This window comes from Ictidomys tridecemlineatus, chromosome 11 (genome assembly GCF_052094955.1).
Source record: "Ictidomys tridecemlineatus isolate mIctTri1 chromosome 11, mIctTri1.hap1, whole genome shotgun sequence".
Taxonomy (NCBI): Eukaryota; Metazoa; Chordata; class Mammalia; order Rodentia; family Sciuridae; genus Ictidomys; species Ictidomys tridecemlineatus.
In genome coordinates, this window is record NC_135487.1 from 123,756,989 (window position 1) to 123,783,629 (window position 26,641).

At 45.8% G+C, this 26,641-nt stretch overlaps 2 long non-coding RNA genes and 1 pseudogene across 2 annotated transcripts; 2 read left to right on the top strand and 1 right to left on the bottom strand.

Moving 5' to 3' along the window:
- Window positions 1–9,369: 9,369 nt before the first annotated feature.
- LOC144367803 (uncharacterized) lies at window positions 9,370–10,467 on the bottom strand. Its single transcript, XR_013427291.1, has 2 exons — window positions 10,396–10,467; window positions 9,370–9,575 (listed from the first exon to the last, which is right to left on the bottom strand). It is a non-coding gene; the product is annotated as an uncharacterized LOC144367803 (long non-coding RNA).
- Window positions 10,468–15,913: 5,446 nt separating this feature from the next.
- Window positions 15,914–22,930, top strand: LOC144368428 (uncharacterized). Its single transcript, XR_013428184.1, has 4 exons — window positions 15,914–16,569; window positions 18,281–18,575; window positions 19,804–19,936; window positions 20,507–22,930. It is a non-coding gene; the product is annotated as an uncharacterized LOC144368428 (long non-coding RNA).
- A 2,700-nt stretch (window positions 22,931–25,630) lies between these two features.
- Window positions 25,631–26,274, top strand: LOC144368741 (uracil-DNA glycosylase pseudogene; annotated as a pseudogene).
- The last annotated feature ends 367 nt before the right edge of the window (window positions 26,275–26,641 follow it).

Genomic DNA, 26,641 nt, shown 5'->3' on the forward strand with positions numbered 1-26,641 from the left:
ATAGGGCAGCTCTTCAGCCAGGCCCTAAGCAGGAGGGAGCGGCTTCCTCCTCAGCATGACACTGCTCTCATCTTTGATGGCTCCTTTGACTGGAGAGGCCCTTGGGAAATACCTATGCCCCAAACAACAGAGCATCTACCTGCATCAAACCAACCCTTGTCCATGTGAAGAGTCAAATAGACCACAACCCAATAATCCTGGATGACCTCAACATGCTCCTTCCATCACCAGACAGATCATCCAGACAAAAACTAAATAAAGAAGCCACAGAATTAAAAAATACAATTAATAATTTAGACTTAACACATATATCTTCCATCAGTGACTGAATACATTTACTTCACAGCTGCACATGGAACATTTTCTAAAATAGACCATATTTTAGAACACAAAGAAACTCTTAGCAAATACAAAAATTATGGCTATAGTGTCCTGCATTTTATCAGATCATAATGGAATGATATTAAAATAAGTGATAAGACAAAAAATAGAAATGACTGTAAATAATTCACTACTGAATGATGAATTGATATCAGATGAAATTAAAAAATACTTAGAGGTAAATGAGGATGATGATATAACATATCAAAATCTCTGGGACATTATGAAGGCAGTCGTAAGAGGAAAGTTCATAGTATTGAGCTCATACATTAAAAGAACAGAAAGATACCATATAAATAATCTAACATTACCTCTCAAGATCCTAGAAAAAGAAGAACAAATCAACATCAAAATCAGCAGTAGAGTGCTGCGCCCCTCCCCTGACTCAGGCAATGGCAAGGCCCTACTGAGGTGGATGGCGCAAGGCATCCATCCTCTGGAGGAGCACAGTATGTTTCTGGGAATAGGCTGGTTTGTTTTTGTATTCCTTTAATAAGTATAGTTATGACTTCTCATATGACCATTAAGTATGAAGGAAAAAACATGACTTTCCCAGTTAATGCAACTACTTCTAAAGAATAGATCTGTTTGCTCTAAATGCAATGATTCAGCTGTGGAGCATAAATTGTTAATGTCTAATGAACAACTCCCTGTATTCCTGTCAAGGAAGTTTTTGAGAAATTAAATTAAAATCTAGAGAAGAAGAATTAATGTTAAGAAGACAGATTAGTGCTTAGTACTGAGCAACTTGTTCTTCTTCCTGTGCACAATGGTTTGTGCTCTTACTCTTGTTTGATTAAAATTAGTAGCCTCTTTTTTCAAGTTAACCACTTGTTGTAACCGTGGCACCAGTTCCAGTCAGTAAGTCAAGAAAGAATAGTCAAGGTATAGGCCAATAGTCTGGGACATTTCTAACTATTATTAAAAGTTAGCTAAGCAGAAACAGCTCAAAGCAAAACACAAACTGAAAGGAAAACGCTTGCTTATGCATAAGCCAAGATACATTCTTCTATTCTAAATGTAGCTATGTAATACTTTGTTTCTTTGAATAATGATTCCTGTTTTATAACCACAAAGTACTGTGAGCCTGCCAAAATGAAAAGTATATATGATTAACTTCACAAGTAAAGATAGGGATTCAGCACCTTCACTTTGGTGTCTGTGTTGTTTCTCCACCCTCTTTCGCCGACTCCTCACCATCCATTTGTCTCCTGAGACCCCGCTGTTGGAGCTGGACTCCGACAGTAAAGGAGCTGGAGTTGTGGCTCAGTGGAAGAGTACTCACCTAGCACATACAAGGCTCTGGGATCAATCCTAGCATCATATAAAAATAAATAAATAATTTTTTAAAAACACTAATAATTTTTTTTAAATTTCATCACTAGACAGAAAATAATTAAAATCACACCTGAAATTGATGAAATTGAAATTTTAAAAAACAATTCAAAAAAGTCAATCAATCAAAAATTGGTGTTTTTTTAAAAAATAAACTCTTAGCCAAGCTAACCAAGAGAAAGAGAAATTCAAATTATTAAAATACATGATGAAAATGGAAATATCAGCATAGACACTACTGAAGTACAGAGGATAATCAGAAACTATTTGGAAAATCTATACTCCAATAAGCTAGAAAGTCTTGAAGACATCGGTAAATTCCAAGAGTCATATGACCTATCCAGATTGAACCAGGAGGACATAGAAAATTTAAACAAATCAATTTCAAGTAATGTGATTGAAGAAGCCATTAAAAGCATACCAACAAAGATAAGGCCAGGAATAAATGAGTTCTCAGCCAAGGTCGTCCAGACCTTTAAAGAAGAACTAATATCAATCTTCCTCAAATTATTCCATGAAACAGAAAAGGAAGGAACTCTTCAAACTTATTCTATGAAGTCAATATCACCCCAATACCAAAGCCAAATAAAGACACATCAAGGAAAGAAAATTTCAAACCAACATCCCTGATGAACACAGATGCAAAAATACTGGCAATTCATATACAAAAACACAATAAAAAGATAGTGCACCAAGACTAAGTGGGTTTCATCCCAGAAATGCAAGTTTGGTTCAATAGGCAGAAAACAATAAATGTAATTCACCACATAAATAGACTTAAAGACAAGAATCACATGATTATCTCAAAAGATGCAGAAAAAGCATTTGACAAAATACAGCATCCATTCATAATTAAAACACTACAAGAAATAAGAATAAAAGGATCACATTTCAAATTGTGAAAGCTATATCAAATCCAAGGCCACATCATTCTAAGGGAGAAAACTTGAAAGCATTTCTTCAAAAAACAGGAACAAGACAGTTATACCCACTTTTACCATTTCTATTCAACAAAATCCTCAAATCTCTGGCCAGAGCAATTGGGCAAAAGAAAGAAATTAAAGGGATACAAATAGGAAAAGAAAAGGTAAAACCATCTCTGTTTTCCAAGACATGATTCTTTATTTAGAAGCTTCCCCACCAAAAAAAAAAAAAAAAAAAACTCTACCAGAAAACTTCTAGACCTCATCAATGAATTCAACAAATAGCAGGATACCAAAGAAACGTTCATAAATCAATGGTGTTTCCACACTCCAATGACAAATCAGTTGAAAGAGAAATTAGGAAAACCAGCCCATCACAAGAGCCTCAAAAAAAAAAAAAAAAACCACTTGGGACTCAATCTAACAAAAGAGGTGAAAGATCTCTACAATGAAAACTACAGAACACTAAAGAAGGAAATTGAGAGGGTCCAAGATTGCGGGCTAGAGGGAGGCTGCGTTCCATGTTGCTCTGGGACCTGGGATTCAAGTAGTGGGAATACTGATTCTCTGTGAGTGATCAGAGGACCCCCGACAGCTGCTCCAGTGCAGGAATCATGGCTGCTATGCTATGCAAGTCTCCAGGCCTCTGCATCAGGTCAGGACTTCCAGCCATTGGTCCATGCAGGTCCTCTGGGTGACTGAGTAGGACCATCAGCATTAGCAAATGCGCAAGACTCTTGGCTGCCCACCCGCACAGGAATCCCAGCCGCCGCTTTTATGCAGGACACCCAGCCACAGCTCACATGCAGGATCTCCTCCCACCACTCCTGTGTGGACCCCCCCATCTACCAACATGGGGCTCCTCCAGTTGCCTCCATCTTGGGGCACTGCAACCACTGCCACAGTCCCCTATACAGGGTAGCTTGCACCTGGGGACACTGCACTGGCTCTGGAGATAGCCACCAACCAAAATACTGCAGGCCAGAGAGCTGCATCTCTGAACCCACCAATCAATGCCACTGCCTAGCCCCACCTGACTGGACACCGCATCACTGAAAGCAGTCACCTCCATCTTGGGATACTTTCATCACCATATTTACTTGGGGGCAACTTCCAACTAGGAACACCAGCTCGGGCTTAGAAGCAATACCATACCAAGGTACTGAAAGTCCCCAACTGCCCCCCTCCCTGGCAGCTGTTAACCTGGCACATTGCCTGTGGCTATGCCCAGTCCATGGCTCACAAAACCAGGTCACAAAGACGGGTCCTGAACAGCCCAATATAAAACAGCTCTCCATGAGAGGTGTGCAGCACCCAGCGCACAGCCCACAAGACCTCCAGAGAGAAAGGGAGGGGGTGAGTAAGATACAGTTTAGAGACTAAATTAGAGACCAGGATTTGTGAGGCCTATAGGTGATATAAGGAGATAAGACCAGGCACCCACATCACAAGGGCAGGCCCCAAAGGAGATCCTTGGGGTGCAGTCTCCCATTGGGGACCAGCAGGTACTATACCTACCACCAAAAGATACACCCCCAAGACCAACCCTCACACCCTAATAACGTTCACCATCCTGAGGGTGGAGATACCAGCAAACAATTGAGAACCCCACCTGTCAGATGAGAAGGGAAGCAGGAAAGATACTGATCTCCAACAAAAATAGTCCTCATATCTTCCTTTGATTTTTTTTTCCTCTCTTTCTCTTCTCCTGCTCTCATATCCCCAACCTTAGTGAAACCAAGTACTTTTTCACGAATTAGGCTATTGAGGACTGGGATAGTATATTACAGTGGTGTTGTGTATTCTTTTTATCTCCTATTATTACAGTTTTATTTCTCCTAATATTGATTTCTGTTTGTTTGTTACATTCTACTGTTTTCCCACTTACTTCCAAAAATCACTTTCTCTCTCTTTTCCTGCTACTAACCAACTTCTTTAAATTCTTCTTTCATGCTTCCCAAGATCTAATAACTCTATATCCCTACCTCTTACACCCTCAACATCGCAACCTACTCCTCACCCCAGTTCTCTTTCCACAATCAGAAACTGTACACCCTTTCACAAACCTACTGTTCATATTGTAGATAATAATTGAACTCACGATTATTTGCATACTGTGACAAAATTATAAACATCTTACTAGCAGCTATTTGGGTTAAGGTTGTATATTGTTTGTATTGGGATCTGTTCACATTGTTCTCCCCATTAAAGGAGAGGTATTGGAAACCTGCAAAGACACTCTAAGCCTATAGGGTAAAAACTGTAAATCCTTAGATCCACAGAGCTAGAAGGGAAGACACACAAATGACATGAAAAAAACAAGGGAAGAAATGCCCACAACAAACCAATACTACATTATTAGAATCCATGGCCAGCACATCAGAAGAAATGACAGAGAAAGAGTTCAGGATGTACATAATTAAAATCTTCTGCGAATTAAAGGATAATAGAAGAGACCAAATACTGGCAGCAAAAGATCATTTTGATAAAGGGCTACATAAGCAAATACAGGAAGCAAAAGATGACTTTAATAAGGAGATAAAGGGTCACAAAAAAAACAGAAATTCTTGAAATGAAAGAAACAATAAACAATATTAAAAGCTCAATAGAAAGCATCACCAACAGATGAGATCACTTGGAAGACAGGACTTCAGATAACAAAGACGAAATATATAATCTTGAAAAGAATGTTGAGAGGCCCAGCGGCCTGCTGAGGGGCAGAACTGCCCCCTCCCCCTGCACCTGCAAGTTAGGCAGACCTGAGACCCACCTGCAGAACAGGCCCAGCAGCCTGCTGAGGGGCACAGCCACCCCCTCCCCCGTGCCTGCAATGTAAGCGGAACTGTGACCACTGACAGAACAGGCCCAGTGGCCCATGGAGGGGCAGAGCCGCTGCCCGTGCCTGCAAGGTAGGCGGACCTGCGACCCACAGGCAGAACAGGCCCAGCGGCCTGCTGAGGGGCAGAGCTGCGACCACCAACAGAACAGGCCAGATATGCAACCGACAGACAGAACAGGCCCAGCAACCCGCAGAGGGGCAGAGCCACTGCCCTCGCCTGCAAGTTAGGCAGACCTGCGACCCACAGGCAGAACAGGCCCAGCGGCCTTCAGAGGGGCAAAGCAACTGCCCACACCTGCAAGGTAGGCGCACCTGCTACCAACTGCTAGAACAGGCCCAGCGGCCTGCTGGTGTGGTAGGCATATTGCCCCAATTGGAGGAGGAGCAGAGCTGCCGCCCGCACCTGCGCAGGAGACTTTGCAACTACACAAGAGTAATACAAATATATAGGGGGAATATTCAATAACACAACAGTTTCACCAAGCAGAAAGAAACGCAAACAGTATGAAGAGACAAGGAAAGAAAGGACCACAAGCAATGCAGGTCAACTCAACATTAGAAGAGGTAATATCTGCAGCAGATGGAATATCAGATTCAGGATATACATGCTTCAGATGATCTGGAGTCTCAAGGAAGACATTAGACAGCAAAATCAGACAATGAAAGATCACTACAACAATGAATTACATAAACAAATCCAGGAAGCAAATGATCAAGTATACAGGGAGATAGAGGTTATATAAAACAAACAAAAAGAAATTCTAGAAATGCAGGAAGCAATAAACCAACTTAAAAACTCAATTGAGAATACTACCAGCAGAGTAGAACACTTAGAAGATAGAACATCAGACAATGAAGACAAAGTATTTCATCTTAAAAAGAACATAGACAGCTCAGCAAGACTGTTAAGAAACCATGAGCAGAGCATCCAAGAAATATGGGATAACATAAAGAGACCAAACTTAAGAGTCATTGGGATACAGGGAGGTATAGAGGTCCAAACCAAAGGAATGAGCAATCTATTCAATGAAATAATACAAGAAAACTTCCCAGACATGAAAAATGAGACAGAATCCCAAATCCTAGAAGCCTACAGGATGCCGAATGTGCAAAATCATAAGAGATCCACATCTAGACACATTATAATGAGGATGCCCAACATACAGAATAAGGAGAGAATTTTAAAAGCTACAAGAGAAAGGAAGCAGATTACATTTAGGGGTAAACCAATCAGGATAACAGCTGATCTCTCAATACAGACTTTGAAAGCTAGAAGATCCTGGAAGTGGTGATAGAGGACATCCCTGTCTTGTTCCAGATTTTAGAGGGAATGCCTTCAGTTTTTCTCCATTTAGGATGATGCTAGCCTGAGGTTTAGCATATATAGCTTTTACAATGTTGAGGTAAGTTCCTGATATCCCTAGTTTTTCTAATGTTTTGAACATAAAGGGATGTTGTATTTTGTCAAATGCTTTTTCTGCATCTATCGAGATGATCATATGGTTCTGGTCTTTAAGCCTATTGATGTGGTGAATAGCATGTATTGATTTCCGTATATTGAACCAGCCTTGCATCCCAGGGATGAATCCTACTTGATCATGGTGCACAAGTTTTCTGATATGTTTTTGTATTCGATTCGCCAGAATTTTATTGAGAATTTTTGCATCCAAATTCATTAGAGATATTGGTCTGTAGTTTTCTTTCTTTGAAGTGTCTTTGTCTGGTTTTGGGATCAGGGTGATGTTGGCCTCATAGAATGAATTTGGAAGAGCTCCTTCTTTTTCTATTTCTTGAAATAGTTTGAAAAGTATTGGTATTAGTTCTTCTTTGAAGGTTTTGTAGAACTCCGCTGTATACCCATCAGGTCCAGGGCTTTTCTTGGTTGGTAATCTTTTGATGGCTTCTTCTATTTCTTCCTTTGTTATTGGTCTGTTTAAATTGTGTGTGTCTTCTTGTCTCAATCTGGGCAAATCATATGCCTTAAGAAATTTATCGATATCTTCGCTATCTTCTATTTTATTAGAATATAGGGTTTCAAAATAGTTTCTAATTATCTCCTGTATTTCTGTAGTGTCTGTTGTGATATTGCCTTTTTCATCCCCTCTTTCACCACTTCTATTTAACATGGTTCTTTTTTTAATATTTATTTTTTAGATGTAGTTGGACATAATATCTTTATTTTATATTTTTTTACATGGTGCTGAAGATCAAACCCAGGGCTTCACATGTGCTAGACGAGTGCTCTGCCATTGAGCCACAACCCCAGCCCAATTTAACATAGTTCTTGAAACTCTAGCCAGAGCAATTAGACAGACAAAAGAAATTAAAGGGATACAGATAGGAAAAGAAGCGCTCAAATTATCACTATTTTCCAATGATAAGATTCTATACCTAGAAGATCCAAAAAAAATTCCACCAAAAAGCTTCTAGAACTAATAAATGAATTCAGAAAAGTAGCAGGATATAAAATCAACACCCATAAATCAAAGGCATTCCTATACATCAGTGATGAATTCTCTGAAAGAAAAACTAGGAAAACTACTCCATTTACAATAGTCTCAAAAATATAAAATAGTTGAGAATCAACTTAATGAAAGAGGTGAAAACCTCTACAAAGAAAAGTACAGAATGCTAAAAAAAAAAAAGAAATTAAAGAAGACCTTAGAAGATGTAAAGATCTCCCTTGTTCTTGGATAGGCAGAATTAATATTGTCAAAGTGACCACACTTCCAAAAGAACTATACATATTTAATGCAATTCCAATTAAATCCCAATGACACTCCTCATAGAAATAGAAAAAGTGGTCATGAAATTCATCTGGAAAAATAAGAAACCCAGAATAGCTAACGCAATCCTTAGCAAGAAGAGTGAAGCAGGTGGCATCACTATACCAGATGTTAATCTATACTACAGAGCAATAGTAACAAAAACAGCATGGTATTGGCACCAAAACAGACTTGTAGACCAATGGTTCAGAATAGGGAACACAGAGACAAATCCGCATAAATACAGTTATCTCATGTTAGACAAAGGCACCAAAAACATGTATTGAAGAAAGGATAGCCTCTTCAACAAATGGTGCTGAGAACACTGGAAAATGAAATTAAACCCCTATACTCACCATGCACAAAACTCAAAATTAACTAGAGACTCTTTGCCTAATAAAAGAAAAAGTAGGCCCAAATCTTCATCATGTCAGATTAAGCCCCTACTTCCTTAATAAGACTCCTATAGTGTAAGAAATAAAATAAAATATCAATAAATGGGATGGATACAAACTAAAAAGCTTCTTCTCAGCAAAAGAAACAGTGAGGCGAACAGAGAATCTATAGAATGGGAGCAAATTTTTACCATATGCACATCAGATAGAGCACTAATCTCTAAGATATATAAAGAACTCAAAAATCGTAACACACACAACAAAACAGATAATCCAATCAATAAATGGGCCAAGGAACTGAACAGAAACTTCTCAGAAGATGATATACAATCACTCAACAAATACATGAAAAAATGTTCATCATCACCAGCAATTAGAGAAATACAAATTATATGGATATTATTGATTATCTAATAACTTTCATTTCAGTCTGCATGACTTCTTTAGCATTTGTTATAGGCAAGGGACTTACAGACAAATTCTCATTTTTTGTTTACCTGATATCTGTTAATTTCTCCTTTTTCTTTTCTCTCTCTCTCTCTCTCTCTCTCTCTCTCTCTCTCTCTCTCTCTCTCTCTCTCTTTCTCTCAACCAGGCTCTGGTCGTTCGTACAGTTATTCTGCAATTTCTTAGAGCGAGTGAGGTTGCCTCTGGGAACTCTGGTGGGCTTCCTAACACTGGCCTGGGGCTCTGCCCTCAGAGCAGGGAGCTCCTCCTCTTGCTGGTTCCCCTTTCGGATGTTTCCTCTGCAGCTGAAGAGGCCGGCAGGCAGCCAGGATGGGACACAGCTCACAAGACCCCCACCTCTGCTGGACCACAAGGCTCCTGGGAATCATTATCCTGCTCTGTGAGTAGCTGGGTTTCCTGGAAGGGAGGGCAGTTGGGGTGCTGGGACAGCTGGGACCCTTCAGTCCTGGGGGCTGTTAGGCTCTGATGCCTTTGGGAAACAAAAAGAGAAAGCCTCACTGTTATAATTCACCAGTGCAGTGTGGGCAGAGCCCAGGATGAACGGAAAGAGCAAAATGGCCTCTTTGTGGTGAGGACCTGGGACCCTAGACTTGGGCAGCCCTGGCTGCATGAGGGACCATAGCCAGGGAGCTGAGGCCACCTGGGCTGCAGCAGCAGGGAGGGGTCGGAGCTGCCTGGGGAGGGCGATGGAGATAGACCAAGAGCCTGTTCCTGGGGCACAGGGTGAGGAGGCAGCACCCCAGCCTGGGCCCCCAGGGTCCTCAGGGCCTCTGCAGCTCTTCTGTGGGGGCCCCAACCAGAACCCTGGTGTCTGAGCTGGAGGAAGCTCCTCTGGTCTGCGCTCCTTCCCCCCACCCTGAAATGCCCCTGACCAGGAGACCTCAGCTGGAACCTTGCTTATCTCATCACTGTTCCTGGAAAACCCTGGAAAAACAGGAGGTACCATCAATTGGGGAAAGACTGAGCAAACTGAGCAGTATCTGGGGCTGCCGTGCATAGTATGTCATGGAGGCTGAGGAAACAGTGCCCCAGTGTTCTGGGAAGAATGTCCAGTTTCCATGAGGGAGATGCCTGGATCCTCCTCAACAAGATCCAGGGAACCCAGCACCATGAAGTTCTTATTATATAAAAGACAAGCAGCCTCTACACACCCACATGTTTATGGGGACATTGAGCATGTGGGAAAAAACAGTGGTAGCTCCCACAGGCTACAGGAGGGGAAATTGTGCAGAAAACATGCAGGGGAGAAAGAGTAGATGGGAAGTAAAAGGAAATGAAAAAATACTGACCTAATGACTGAGTCATGTGAGCCAAAATCATGTCACACTATGACATCGTGGACTGTTGTGTTTGCTCCTATGAAGAAATAAAACAAAAACTAATGAGAAAACAAGAAGATCTAGTGAAGTGACTTTTGGGGAAGACTTTCTGATTTTTTATCAATCCCAGCCACTAAGTGAACTTGCAGGAAATTACCTGGAGCTTGGTGGTTTAGGGAGCACTTGTGAAAGGAGACTTATTAACTGAACAACAAGCTGCCAGTGGTAGAGGACTGGTCCCTTTTAAATAGCTCAACTTTGGAACACCAAAATGCACACTCTTCCCATTTCTACAGCGTTGTTTAACTGGGGATTGTTAAATGTGCAGCTCTCTTCAGAGGCAGTGGGGTTGGAAGATTTCAAAAGGAAGGAGAAGAACAGGAGGGAAGGACAAGGAAGAAGGGAGAAGGAAAGGGAGGACTTGACTTTCCCAATTATTGGATTTGCAGCCTGAGCCCAGACAAAGAGGGTGGTTCTCTCAAGGTCAACAGAAATGGGGAAGGTTGGAATTGGTCCCCCCATAGGCCTGACCTCTGTGCAGCTGAATGAAGCAAAGCAGCTTGCAAGGAGATGGTCAGAGTCTCTTCATGGAAGGAGCGTTACCCCTAAATTGCTCTGCATCATTTCTGGAAGCCTGAAGTTTCACAGTTGCATTTTTCTTTGGTTTCTGGATTGTGCCCTGTTCACTCAGCCTTGCTTGGGGGAGAGAGATGGAGGTGAAGGAGTGATGGTGAGGGTGGTGAAGAACTTGCCCATATCATGGTTCAAATAGCAAGCCCTTTCTTGCACATGGTTTGGAAGGGCAAGTGTGGAAGAGAAGTGGACACTGAGCACAGCTTGCTTCCTGGAATTTCCACACTGCAGTGGTGGCTCCCCCAAACTGACAGCAACAGCATTTAATGAATGCTGCCCCCCATCTGCTGGTAGGGAGATGGAGAAGTTTCCGGGTCACTATTGGCCCAAGAGAGACACGGAGACAGTGTAAAGGGCAGCAAGGATGGCAGTTTGGCAGTTTCGTGCATGAGTTGACAGGGAAATTCTCCTGGCATGGGAACGTGGAGATAGGGATAGGACACACAGAGGAACCATGTTCTATGCCCACGGTTGCAATTTTAATTTTGTAGTATGAAGTTCACACTCTACCTCGTAAAGTCCATGTGCTCCATGGCTCCTCTTTTCTTTGTTTAGGATGAGCATCTTCTGTAGGTCAGAGAGCTCTTGCTGCCTCCCCTCTCTGCCTCCCTTCTCTGTCTTGCTGATGTCACCCACCATTGGGACTTGGGGGCAGATCCTCCCACAGGCTGAGGCTGACCCTCCTTTGTATTGTGGTTCCCTCTTCTAGGGAGTGGAATCTGGCCAGGCTGGCTGTCCAACCCTGGGTGATCCAGAAGTCTCAGCTGTGCTCGGCCAGTCCAAGTACTTTGTCCCCTGCTACCTGTTCCACTCCCCTGAGGACCCCCTGCTCTGTAAGAGGAGGGGCCTCAACAGCTCACCTCTGAAGACCCTTCAGGGTGACCCAGGGCTTCCACTCACACAGGGCTTTCTGTGGCCACTGCAAGGCCTCTGCTCTGTCTTTCTTGTCCTGACCTGTCCTATCCTGTCACCTGACAGGGAGTCACAGCTGGGGAGCCTGTTTAGGACTCCTTAAGAGAGGACACCCTGAGCTGTCCCTGTGGTCATTTCTGGTCCCCAAGGGAGGGAAGGAATTCTGCTCCTCAGCTCCTCCCCTGACCTGGTCTTCTTTGCCTCTGCTCCTGAGGGGGACCTCAGGGCTGGTGTCCTCAGATCTCCTGCCCAAGGAGATGTCCTCCTCATACCCTGTGCAGATGTGGTCTGCAGACCTTGCCCAGGAGGCCATGTTGCAGCTGTGCCCTTTAGACCAGCTGATCAAAGCCTGTGCCAGACCTTGAGGTTCCTGTTCAGCACAAAACACTAGCTTCCCTGAAGGACCCTCTTACAATGCTGGCAGGGGGACACAGACACTGTGGTGACCACAGTGACCTCATCAAATCCCTGAGGATGGTCTGAAATACAGGCTGTCAGAGCACCCAATTGCGCTGTTTCCCCATGGGATAGTGGGCTGTTTCTCTGGGCACTGCATTAAATAGAGCACTTAAATGTACTGACCACCACTGTACTGACACCCAGCAAGCGCCTGCTGTCCATGCACAGAGAAACCAACACGGCACCAGGTTTTGCAAGAAGAAAGAACTTCACAGTCACTCCCCTGACAAGTAGAGAGGAGGCTCACTCACTTCTGTCTCCCCAGGGAGCAGGAAGGGACTTAAGGCAGGGATGAGAAACAGAAGGCCAGCTGGCTGGTGTCGGGAGTCTTGGTGGCATGGTCCACACCAGGTGCACTGGGCCTGGTGGAACCTCTGGGTACTTTGTAAGTGCACTGGTCTCTCTGACCCAATGCTCCCTCCTGCAGCTGTGGCTGCATCCTAGCTTCTAACCTGCCACAGTCCGGCTGCAGCAAAATCCGGGGGGTGACGAACAACTTGTGTAGATTGATACAGCAGGAGTGGAAGCCATGTATTGTAGGACAGGAGCGGTATATATACATTCCACACAGCTTGTCTTAATTAGCATAAACTAGATACAACAGTCAACCAATAAGAAATCTCCACACTTAATGGCTCTCTGGTGGTACTTCACAAACCACTCCCTCTGGCATTTTGCCAGGTGCCATCCAGACTTGTTTACAGACTCTAACACTAACCAGGTCCACAAGTCTCTGTTCTGGTTCCTTGGCTTCTCGTCCTTGGAGACTTTTCATTCTTCTTTGCTCTCTAGGTCTCAAGGCCCTAAAAAGCAACTTGCATAACAGTTTTTAGAAAAGGGGAAGCTGCAGTTTTATGTCCCAATGTCAACCAAAAATTACACATTTATACAAGTGTTTAACTCTGATTAGACTGGATGACCACAGTGCTAAATGATACTTCTATACTGCTCATTAATTAATGAGGGGACCATAGGATGTCACAAACCATTCAGAGGGAGAATGAATGTCACCTCTCCAGACCACTGGGAAGGTTGAGAGGCATTTATGAATAGATGCCCGGGCTCACAGGGCTGGAGTATCTCTGGGCACACGTCATTTCCAGTGCTTACCTTGGGAACGGGCACACTTTGCTTTCACTCGAATACTCCACAACTTGGGTTCTTGTTTTCAGTGTAACATGCAATACTTTTGTATTAAAGATCATCTCAAGATGTGGGTAGATGGGCAAGCAGAGTTAAGAATATAAAATTTAAAATCTTAGTTCAAGGTATGGGTAATGAGTCCTCCCCTCCACCTTCCCACCTGACTCCTGGCTGCACAGGGGTCCTGTGGTGCTTGGTAATGGTGCCTGCATCACAGTGAATTTCCTTTTATTCTTGACTTTTATAAAGAGGAAAGCCCTGGCTGGACCTTGACACCTACAGGCACCAAGGAGATTGAAGCCACAGGATGTGTGACTCCTGCATCCCATCCCTGTACTCAGGAGGAGACCCTCGAGAGGGGCAGTTGGAGGGGAGGAAGGAAACCAGCCTGGAACTGGGAATGTGTGGTTCTGACCCGGGGTGCTGGGCCAGAAACGGCCATCAAGATAATGACAGCAGCAGCATGTGGGAGACCAACCTCACACATGACTGAGTCACACTCCCCAGTTGGGTCCTGAGGCGCTCAGTCACGGAAATGTGGCAGAGCTTTCCCCACCCTTCTTGGGTTCCAGGGTCGGTGTCTAGTGCATGGGTGTGTCTTGCTACAGCCCCATAGGTGAAGCTGTGCTCACCTGTTCCTTTGTAATACAACCCCTTGCCCTGTTTAGGATAGAATCTTCCATGGAAGTGCCTTGTGTGTGTCCCCTTCTCTTACTGTGCCCTTGGGTGTGGCCTACCCAGGTGTCAGTCAACCTGCTGGCAGTGGACATCATGAAGATAGACTCAGCCCCCTGCAACCTGACCCCTTGTCTCATTTGAATAGCTTCCCTCAATAAAAGGGGTCAGCGCGTGCTCTCGCTCTATATCTTCTTGTGGACCTTGAAGGTCAGAGGAGCCCTCACAGCAACCCCAATAAAAAAGGTATTTGTGTCGATTGTGTGGTTATTTTGTGTACCCAATTAGCCCAATTCAACTGGAGTAACCCCTGAGCCTTTTAGTCGCGAGAACTTAAACCACTGCAGCAAATGGGTACAGCACAGTTATTGAATACTGTGCCCAAAGCTCTCTCTGCTTAAAATCAAAGAAGAATTCAATGACATAAGCACCATCACTGCCATTTCATAGGCGAAAAAGCTGAAGCCAGAGAGGTTCAGTAACTGTTCAATTATACACAACCAGACGATGGGGGACCTAGACTAACTCAGACTAGGTCCAACCTTGTAACCACTCTTTATATCATCCAGGGGTGGAAACTAGATGAAACAAACTAAATTGTGGGTTGATCAAAACCTAAACACAAATGTTGAAACCACAAAAAAACTTGAAGAAAACTAGAAAAAAAAATGAAAAACATATTTTTAAGGGAGGGCTATCCTTTTAAGCAAGATATGAAACCAATGAATAGTATAAAAAATCTTTTGATAACTTTGGATTCATGAACTGACATTTTGGCTCCTGGGCAAAATAAACAGTAATAGAATTAATGAAATTTATCATGATTCCAATGATTTTCCACAGAAATAGAAAAAAAATCTAAAATTTGTTTGAAAGCATGAAGGACCCCAAATAACAAATGAAAAAGAACAAAACTAGATGTGTCTCACTCCCTGATTTCAAAATACAATGTTATTGTGATTAAAACAGCAGGGTACTGGCACAAAAACAGACACATTGACCAGTGGAAAAAGAAGAAATGCCATAAATAAACCCAGTGTTTACAGTCAGTTGATGTGATGTTTGACAAATGGGCTAAGAATATACAACGGGGAAAGGACAGTGTCTTCAGTAAATGCATATGGGAAGATGGGAGAGCTACATGCAGAGGAAGGAAATTCAATTCTAACTCACATCATATGCAAAATAAATGCAAAATGGATGAAAAGCTAAATTATAACATTTGGAACTATAAAACCTCTAGAAGAAAACATAGAAGTTCCATGAGCTTGGGTGGTAATTTCTTGAGGAAGATTCCCAAAGCACATACACCGAAAGCAAAACCTGACAGAATTGCATCAAATTAAAAACCTTCTGCACAGCAAGGGAAACAAGAAAGTGAAGAGACAGCCCATGTCTTGGGAGAGAATATTTGCAAACCACATGTCTGATATGGGGCCAATGGCCCTAATGTATAAAGATCTAAGTAACATAATAGCAAGGAAACAGGTAACTTGATTTAAAAATGGAGAAAAGATTTGAACGAGTATTGCTCAAGGAGACAAATGAATAGCCAACAGAGCTATAAAAAATCCTCAGCATCTCTAATTATCAGGGAAATGACAATTGAAGACAGATGAGGTATCGCTCCATCTGTTAGCATGGCTCACATTTAGCACATGCCAGACGATGTGCTGGGAGCTGTCAATCCCTGGCCTCCTGTAGTTCATACCCTGACTTCAAGTCAGGTAAGGAAACTGCAGTCTAGTCCAGCTAAGTCACCAGCCCAAGGTTACACTTCAGCAGAACTAAACTTGATCTGAGAAATGGGTCCAATTCACTGGACAAGGCTGCCTCCCTGGGTCAAGGAAGGTGCTGGATGGATTGGTTAAGAAGAAAATGTCTGTGTCACTTGTTCTCCTTGAGGAAATATCCGTGTTCTCTTTCCCAATGTCCTAGGTGCCTGCAGCACTTTAGCCAAGAGTTCTGGAGCTCATGGTTCTGGGATTAAAGGCTTTAGACCCCGCACTTATCTGAAGGCGATCCGGGGTGGTTCAGTCTTGTTGCAAGTGATCCAGGAGCCAGAGGATCCCAAAATAGAGGAGATCACCTGGGGCTTCACCTCTGATTCAAACTCCACATTCATGCTGAGACTCCAGAATGGGAAGGAAGATCCACTGTGGTTCAGTCTCCAGGACAAGTACAAGCAGAGGGTCCAGGTGCCCAGGATGTCATCCCTAAGGATTAACAATTTGACCTCACAGGACAGTGGGCAGTACTGGGCCCAGGCCATGTTTCAGACAGGAAGAGAAATTAAAGCAGTTTTCCACCTCACTGTTTATGGTAAGTGACAGTGTCACCTAGTCCCATGGCCGGCCTCCTTCCTTGAGTCTAGGAGGCTCTGAGACCACATGCTGCAGGATTGTCCTCAGGCACCAACACTTCAGATATTCATCACAAACAGTAGAGCTGAGGTTTTAAACCAGGGAGAAAAATCACATCTGTGTTTTGGGAAACAAAATGGAAATTTGGCCATTTTTGCAGTAACATTTCCTCCTTTTTGTAAGACTAAATTTACTGATTTTGTACATTAGTTTTCCTTTGCTCTTTTAACAATGCATAATCGTATTTAAATCAACAAATCAACACATTGTGTATCCACAATATGCTGCAGGTCAGGTCAGACATGGTTGTCACTGGGCTAAAATCCAAGTGTGGGCAGGGCTGCATTTTGTTCTGCAGGATCTAGAGGAAATCCTTTCCTGCCTTTCCTACTCTCCAGAGCTGTCAGCCTCCCTGGACTTGTGGTCCCCTCCTCTGCCTAAACTAGAAAGGGAGGGGGCGTCTCTCTTGCATCCCTCATACCTGCTCTTTTCCTTCCTCTTGTTTTGGTTTTTGTCCTGTTTTCTTTTGCTTATTGTTTTGTTTTGTACCACGAATTGAAACCCAGAGTGCTTAACCACTGAATGTTGGAAAACCAATATTCCCAGCCCTTTTTTATTCCTTCATATTTTTAAGTCAAATTCTCACTAAATTGCTAAGACCATGCCAGGTTGCAGAGGCTGGTTTGATCTTCAGATTCTCCTGTCTCAGCCTCCTGAGCTGCTGGGATTTGGGGTGTAAACCACTATGCGCAACTCTTTCTTACACATTTAAGGGTCTTGTGAGGACTCTGGGACTATCCAGATAATCCTATTTAAAGCCCAGCTCTTTTTTTCATAACTTAGCATATTCACACTTTCTGAGGATAAAGATGTGGAATCCACAGGTATCTAGTTCACTGTCCTCAATCTTTGCAGGGAGTGGCCAGTGAGAGGCCAGCCTCACTTCCACAGACCCCACAAATCCTGCTCTGCAAGCCTTGATAGGGTAGGAGAAGTGATGCTGCTGCATGTCCCAGGAGATCCCTTTTGCCAACTCTAGGGTCCCCACAGTCCCTCTCTGCCGAGGGCAGACCCTCTGGACAGAGTGGACTGCAGGTGCAGGTCCCGTGTGATTTCCAGACTGGCCTGTGGATCTGCCCCTTCTGCCCCAGTCGGGAGCACACATTCAGGGTCACGTTCTAACTGCCTGCAGAGCTGTGCTCTCTGTTTCAGCCACGGCCTCTCCCACAGTGTCTCCTGTTTTCACCTGAGCTTTCTGGGTCCTCCCAGAGCTGGCCTGGTATCCTGCCCCAGTCGGGCTGTGCAGTCCCAGGCACTGGCTCAACTGAACACAGGACACAGGACCCTGGCCCCAGACAAGCTCTTCTGTCCCACGCTTCCTCCCTTCAGAAAGCCCCCTATCTTCTAGAAATAATGGTCCCTGGAAAGTGGGATTTAGCCATCATTTTCTCATGGGAAAAAAAAAGTTTAGACTTGCTTCATCTAGTGAGATCACATGAGCTTAATAAAGTGGCTGCTGTCACTTGTCAACATGTAGCTCTGGGGAAATTGTGCTTTATTTGTAACGTGCTCCTAGCTTCCTCCTAGGGCTCCTGCCTCTGGTCAGTGAGACACTGGAGGACAATGTGTGGCATGTGTGAGGCTCTCTCCTTTGTCCCCTCCTTCCTCAGATCCTGTGCCCCTTGCCCAGATCCGGACCACGTCAGCGTCCATCACGCCCAGCTGGTGCAATGTCACTCTGGAGTGTGGGGCCCGAGAGGCTGTAGAGGTCCTGAGTGTAACCTGGGAGGTCCAGGGCCCCCCCCAGTGAGCTGGAGCAGAGAGGGGCCCCAGGACCCCCCAACCCCTGGACCCTGGCCCTGAGCCTGCCTCTGAGGCAGCCCAATGTCAGCCTCACCTGCGTCCTCAGCAACCCAGTGGACCAGAAAAATGCCACCTTACAGCTCCTTGACCTCTGTAGCCCAGGTGAGTGCACCTGCAGGAGGGAGGGGCACAGGGAGGGGCTCAGGTGGCTCTGGAGCCCGAGGGTCCCTGGATTTTTTGCTGCTGTGTTTATGAAGAGCACTGCCTTCCCTTGGTCACTCCAATCCAGAAGTGTGGGGTGGCATCCAGCTCACGACTGTCTTTAAATATCCCTCACCTCCAGGCCCTTCCCCCTGGGCCAGGGGCAGCCTTCCAGGACCTGTCCCACCCCGTCCCCATGCCCTGTGTCCAGAGTCATCTTTGGAAAAATAGTTCAGTTTGTGGCCTTTTTCTGTGTCATCTCTGAGGTCGACCTCCACCTAGTCCCCATAGGATGTAGGGCTTAGAAGGTCCTGTGCCCCCGATAGTGGCCTCATCCACACAGGGACACAGCTGCTTGCTGACTTCCCTAACGTGTGAAGCCACTGCCGGCTCTGAAGGCGCAGCCTCTTTAAGGAGCTGCCCATGGCCATCCCCCCTGAGTGGAAAGATCCCTTTCTGGGTCTTAGTCCACCCTGAGTGGGACACCATGAGGGCAGGGGACACATCCTTCTCTCCTCTTAGCCCAGGTGTCCAGCTCAGTTCTGGGCAGTTTGTGCCCAGTAGGTGTTTCACTGACCCCGAATGCCAGGGACCCGTGTGCACCCGTCCTCTCTCAGTCTTCCCCCAGGGGCTGCTGGAGGAGCCTGACTGGTCAGTGCAGTCCCCACCCCTGGTCATGTGCCCCCCTCCACCCTGGAGTCTCAGAGGAAGTTCAGCATGTCCCACCAAACCTCCTGGACTCACGGCTGCCTCCTGGGCCTCCCCACCTAGCCCTGCCTCCTGTGCTGTCCCTCCCCTGCAGGACGCTCCCTCCACACTGAGTATCTGTGAAACTCCTGCTGCTCCCCACACACAGGTGATTGCGCATGTCCCTGGGGGTCTCACTGGAGACCTTGGACATGGGTCAACCTCCACTGCAGTGAGATCCTTCACCTGGTGATTGAGAGCTTCTGTCTCTTCCTGGTGATGACTTGTGCACAGACCCCACCTTGCTCATCCCCGTCTCCCCTGCTCCACGAAGGACCTGGGCCACTGCTTGAATGAGTGGACCTGCCACGCCCTCCCTCTGCGGCTTCTGCACCAGGCCCCTTCCAACCTTTCTCCATCCTCTCTCTGTCTCCCTTGTCACTGTGAACCTCATCTTCTCTCTGCCTTAACGTGTTTCACTCTCTCCTTGGGAGGGAAACAGACTCACATGGAGAGCACCCAGCTGTCCTCATGGGAGGCGTCCGAATGGGTTACGTGGCTGTGATTTTGATCCTTGCAGCTGGAATCTGCCTTTGGATGATCCATGAGAAGATGATGGAGAAGAGAAGAGGCAGGTTGTGTTTCTCCTCCTGGGCCCAGAAACCTCCCTCTCCCCTTGGCCCTGGGCTCCCCTCCTCCTACACTTTCCTGACAGTAGGTGGGCTTTGTGGAGAAGATGAGGAGGGTAAAGGTGACAGCCTTGGATTCCTGGCACTGGGTACAGGTAGAGGTTTCCCTGGAGAATCTGGCTGCAACCTGGGATGACTCAGGTCCAGGATTGCAGGAGGGCCATGAGGTCGAGGACAATGATATCAACTAGGCACAGCTGGTGCAGCAGGAGTCTTGGCAGGACAAGGACAAAGTGAGAGCTGGCAGTGGTGACCAGCCTGGACACCCCTTGGTCACACCGCCCAGCCTAGGGCTCCCCCAAATCAGGCATGCACTATTTCTGTTCCCACTGATCTTGACCTATTCATGTAACACCAACATGATTAACAAAGAAAGTCCATCACTGACAAACCTGTGCTGGGTTGTTCAGGGGATTCCATAGGCAGTTCACTGTACTGAGTGTTGATTGTAGGCCAGTACCTCAGGGGCCCTCTCTCCCTCGGCTGTCCAGGGAACACTGTGTCTTGCTTTCCCAGGAATTGATGAACAACATCTGGAAGAGAGGGGCCTTGCCCTTGGTGTCTACAGTGTTGTCCTTAACCGAGGACAGGCCACGAAGATGGTTTCATTGAAGGAAGCTGCAGAAGCCGGCACTTGGGAGAGACTGTGCTCTGAGCCTGACACACACAGACGCCCACCTGCTCCAGGTTCAGTCCAGCTCAGGATGGCCCTGGAGAGTCCACGTCTTCCTGAGCACACATGGCCCTGTTCCTTCTTGTGACGCCTCCCCAAGCTGCCCCCACCCTCAGGACCCTCATGCCAGCCAAGCAAGGGCCCTTCCTCTGTGCTTGACCTGGCCCCTGGCCCCTCAGTTTGAGAAGCCTTCCCAAAGCAACCCCCCTGACTGTGCAGGTGGCAATCCTCACCACCTCGGCTGTGTCACTGGTGTGTCCTGTGGGAACATCGGCACAGGTGGTGGGACAGTGAAGAGATATGGACCTCGCCCAGAGGAGGGAGTCAAGATGGGTTCTGCAGGCTGAACTGGGGGTCGGTGGAGGCAGCATGCATAATGGGATCCTAGGCTCCTTTGCAGACCTTGTGTAGGACTCCCTTGGGTGTCAGGCTGTGTGTGTGTGTTTCTGTGTGCGTCTGAGTGTGTGTCTGTGTGCATGGGAGAGGGGTAGAGGGTGTTGGGGAAGTGTCTAATACACAGACGACTTGGGGCCATAGCTCACCTGAACTTAGCTGTTGCCTATTGCAAACTCATCTCCATGTCAAGTGCAAAAAGGAATCCACATTCCTCAGGCCCTCCTCAGCCTGCTCTTCTCCTGGCTCTGACCCCAACACAGGGTTTGTCTTAGGAAATCTACACCAACACCCCCTGCCTTGGGTGAAGGCCCTTGGGGAGAGTGGGTGTGCAGTGCCCCCCCACACGCCCCTTAGTGAGGCTGCTGTGGGCTCTGATGTGCGAAGCTGTGGGAAGTTCTGAGCCAGCCCTCTCCAGGCCTCCTCCTGACCCTCACCCCCTGACGTTTTTCTGGCCCCAAGCCCAAAGTCATCTCCTCTGTGCTCACACACTTCTGTCTGCCTGCCTTCTCCCTGTTCCTACCCACACCCACCCCTACCTGCTGAAATCCTTCCATCTTCCCAAATCTCTCTTCTCAGCCTCCTGTTCTAAGGAGCCTGTCTGGACCCCAGAGTTTTGGACATAGGCTCTCCCAAACTTGGCCTCTTTCAACATTTGGAAATCATTCAGGTCCCTGCCACAGTCTGTCCTGGATGGGAGTCATTTCTTATCCCATGGATTAAGCTAGGTCCCTCAGAAGGGACTGGGGGAGGCCAATGCCCAGGAGAACACATGCCTCTTGTCATGAAGGATCTCAACCCTTCTCCCCATTCTCTTGGGCCTTGAGCACACCACATCGAGTGGGGGTGTTCTTCATAAAGGGCCCTCAGCTACAGCCAGCAAGGAAATGAGGACCTTGGTTTTATAATAGCAAAGAACAGAATTACAGTAACAACCTAATGAGCGAGAAATGGATTCTTGCCAGGGACCAAAAGGGAGTTCTCCTTCAAAGAATAGCCTGACAGTTACAAGAAACAGCCCCCTAGGAGACATCTCGCCTGGGAGACACCCTGCAGCCATCCATCTCCCTGAGACATACTGCGGCCATCTGTCTCCCTGAGACATCCTGCGCTATCTCACCTTGTGAAGACTTCTAGCAACTGCTGATAAGAGAGCTCCCCCCATCCCCAGCCCATAAATACCCCTGTGTGAACAATAAAAGTTTGCAGCTTGATCAGAACTTTTGTCTTGCTGTCACCCTTCGTGTCTCTTGTCCCTTCATTCCTCCCCATCTAGGTTCGCTGCCCACGTTGATGTGTCCTGCCGGTCGGGGCAGATTCTGCCTTAGAGTCTCCAGAAGGGAACACAACCTGGAGACACCCTGACTTTATTCCACATCAGATCTTGACCTCCAGGACAGGGAGACAATAAGCCAGTGCCATGTCCAGACACTGAGGCTGTGGTGATTGACTGTGGCAGAGGAACAGATGTCATTCATTTTATGGTTTCAGATACTTTGGGTCCTCCACAGTCTCCAGCCTGGGAGTCTCCACTGGGCTCCATGCTGACAAATCTGACCCTTCACAGGGCACCTCCAGACATGGCTGCCTCCTCCTCATGAAGGCACCTGCTTCCCTCAGAGCAGCCCTCACACCCTGCTCTGACGGGATTTCTGCTTCTCTCCCACCACCCCTGGGCCACTCGAGGACAGTGAGTTTGCTTCTGTCTTTGTGCTCCAGAGCTGCTGGCACGCAGTAGGCACTCATTACAGGTGTGTTCCATGGAGGTGACCTGAGGGTGGAGGGCCTCCTGTCAGGAAACCCCGCCTGCAGTGTGGCCCTCAGCCAGGAGGTGGCACTGTAGATGGCTTTGAGTGACACTTGGGCAGAGGCTGCAGGTGATTCTGGAGGAGTGTGGAGTCTCTTGGTTTCTCTCCCAGAGCATCCACAGGGCAAGTAGATGTGACAGCCAGAGAAACCCGGGGTAAGAGAATGACATCTGGAAAGTGGAGCCCAGGTGAGATGCCCCGGGATATCCCCAGAGGATATCTGCTGAAGGCGATCTCCCACTGTCTTGACAGGGTCACAGTGAGGATGAATGCTGGCAAAGCCGCGCTGGTTGGTGGGAAACTGAAACCATGAGACCCTTTTTATATAATTGGGACTCTTCATTTTCATGCTCATGTTCCTGACAGGAGGCATGAGTATGTTAAATGCCAAACAAATTAAATTTCAGATGGCTAGAACATAACAGGTAGTTCATGCCTTGGAGGCTGTTCTACTACCCCTCAGCATATCAAGGACAGAGTAGAAGGCTGTTCTTCTATCTCAGTACATTGAGGACAAATCTGATAATGGACAACAATCATCCTCTGAAAGGTCACAAGAATTTTAGGCACCACATTGATTATATCATCTAGAACCCAAGCTCATATTTCCGGCCTTTTAGAAAACCTGATCATTATGTTTATTTTACAAAGCCCACCATATGTAGTCTCATTCTTGATTGAGGAAAGTTATATTATACATTTAGGAAAGTTAAAACATAGAAGGATATATTCTTCTCTTTTTATAAACTCTTTTTTACTTTATATAGGAATTTATGATGAGCATAGTTAATATTGGTGGAAAGTGGACTGAGGTTTAGAACTTACTTTCTATTGAGAAAGATTATAAAGATATGAGAACTAGTGCACCTTGACTGAGAAACAAAGAAACTCTTTGAGAAAGAGGCTCAACCAGTTTTATGAGAATAAATTTAGGAATTAATTAAAGTAGCTTTATAAGATATATTTTTAGAATAATATTAGAAATACTATCCTATTTAGATTTTTGGATTTAGAAATTCTTAAGTTTTTAGTTGTATGGGTTTCTGATATATTTAAAGGGGGGATAGTAGAGGATAGGAAAGGTAGCAGAATACAACAGTTACTAATAGGGCATTATGTAAAAATGTGGATGTGTAACCGATGTGATTCTGCAATCTGTATTTGGGGTAAAAATGGGAGTTCATAACCAACTTGAATCTAATGTATGAAACATGATATGTCAAGAGCTTTGTAATGTTTGGAACAACCAATAAAAAAATTATTTATAAATTTTAGGATATTTTAACTATAAGATTTAAGGGGACTTTTTTAGATGGGAATTTTGGATTAGAAATAAAGTAAAGGTGTACTTTAAACTTCAAGATTAAGGAGACTTAGAGTCTGGTTACATAGTTTGGCATTAGTTAATAAGAAAATAGCATATCTTGGGGAAAATAGTAAATCTTGGGAAAATCTGAAAAATTTAAATTAGTGATGCATTTTATTAATGATTTTGTACTTTTAATAATTAAATAACTAAAGGTCATATCCTGGAAAAATGTAAATTAATGTTACATTTTTTGTACCCCTAATCATGGTTAAGGAAATGTCATGTCTTGGCAAAAGTTTTAAATTGTATAATCAATGACATATTATGAATGTATAATGATGAGAAAAATTGCAATAAAAGATGACCCAGAGAAAGCTGCATTAGAGCTCTCTCTCTCTCTCTCTGGAGATTTCCCCAATGGAACGGCTCCTATCTCATCTTTTGGCCGACATCACTCATCCTTCAGTATTCCCTGGACCCCACTAGGGCAGGACCCCGGCAGATATCCAATATGTATAGATAATTCACAAATCAGAAAACACCACCAGCTAACACACATAGGGGAACCTTCCGTGTCTCTGAGGGGGTGGCAGATCCATAGCTGGGCTGGAAGTTCCACTGTGAGAATGTGTGACTCAGTGACTGGGAACCTGGTCCCAGGGCGATATGTTCCCAGGTCAGAACTCAGGGGTCCTGCAGGGGGAGGGACAAGGCTTTGCTCCTTAAATTCCAGTCTCTGCTGGGGCTGAGAGAATTGCTTGGGTGGGATGGGGTGGGTTCCCACTGGGGATCCTTGAGAACCCAGTGTGTCTGCCCTTGGCTCTTGATCATCCAGGGAAGAGATTTGTGAACTGAGACTGCCTCAAGGAGAGGAGAGTCGGGGCGCTCCCTCCCCACCACCCCCTTGTGTTATAAAAACTAAATGACCCAGGTGTGTGGCACGTGCCTGTAGTCTCCCCATTTAGGAGGCTGAGATGGGAGGATTTCCTGAGCCCAGGAGTTTGAGACCAGTAACATAGTGAGATCCTGTCTTTAAACAGACAGAGGCCAGGTGTGGTGGTGAATGGTGAACACCTGTAATCCCAGTGGCTTGAGAGGCCGAGGCAGGAGGATTGCAAGTTGAAAGCCAGCTTCAAGCAATTTAGTGAGGCCCTAAGCAACTTAGTTAGATCCTGTCTCTAAATGAAATATTTTTAAAGGGCTGGGGGTCTGGTGTGGTGTCACTGGCCTGTAATCCCAGTTCAAAGTCAGCCTCTGAAAAGAACTCAGTGAGACCCTGTCTCTAAATAGAATACAAAATAGGTCTGGGCATGTGGCTCTGTGGTTGAGTGCCCCTGAGTTCAACCCCTGGTTCCAAAAAAGAAAAAAGAAAAAAAAAACAAGAAAAACACACAAATAAGAAACAACCCGGAAGGGTTGGGGTGCTGGAGAGAGAGAAGTGAAATAAACCATGCCTCATGCTGGTGGGCTGTGGAGGGAGTTGGAAGAAGACCCTCAGCGGACAGTTTGGGAAACCGTGATTTATAGAGCTAATGGGATCTGTCGCAGAAGAATGAAGACATTATACTGTTTATCCACCTCCATCCCTGCTGCCTTCACATGGACCCAAACATGTGACATGAGAGATGTGAAGGTTGTCATCCTGGGTCAAGGTCCTTGTGATGGACCCAGTCAGGCTCATGGGCTCTGCTTTAGCGTCTAGAGACCTGTTCCACCTCCACGCAGTTTGGAAAATATTTATAAAGAGCTGTCCACAGACTTAGAAGGTTTTGTTCATCCGGGTCACGGAGGTTTATCAGGATGTCCTCCTGCTCAATGCTGAGCTCACTGTCTGGGCCATCAAGCCCCTAAGTGGCGTAAGGAGGGGGCTGGAGAGTTCCTGGTGCAGTGTGGCCTTGGCTGAATCTGAAGGCCTGTCTTCCTGCTCTGGGGATCTTCTGCTCAGAAGGGCCATGGACGGGAAGCGGCCTCCTGTACAGCAGACTGCCCATCCATCCCTGCTGTCTGTGGAGAGCGGGTTCTTTGGGTGTAGACATTTTTCTAAAGCTAATGAGCTGCTGCAGAAATCTATTAAGAAGCCCATGACTGGAAGGAGCTGTGACCTTGACCAAGGGGGAGGGGTGTCCCTTCTTCTACAGGGGTGGTTTTGAGAAGCTGCTGTTGAAGTATTTGTCAGGTATGAAGTCACTGAAAATTTCCTTCTTTTTTGGGGGGGCAGGTACTGGGGATCGAACTCAGGGGTACTTGACCACTGAGCCACATCCCCAAATCTATTCTGTGTTTTATTTAGAGACAGGGTCTCACTGAGGTGCTTAGCGCCTTGCTTTTGCTGAGTCTGGCTTTGAACTCTGGATCCTCCTGCCTCAGCCTCCTGAGCTGCTAGGATTACGGGTGAGTGCCCCCACACCTGGTGAAAATGTCCTTATTCTTAAGTGCCTGTATAAGGGGAGAGGGCTTCCATAAAGCAG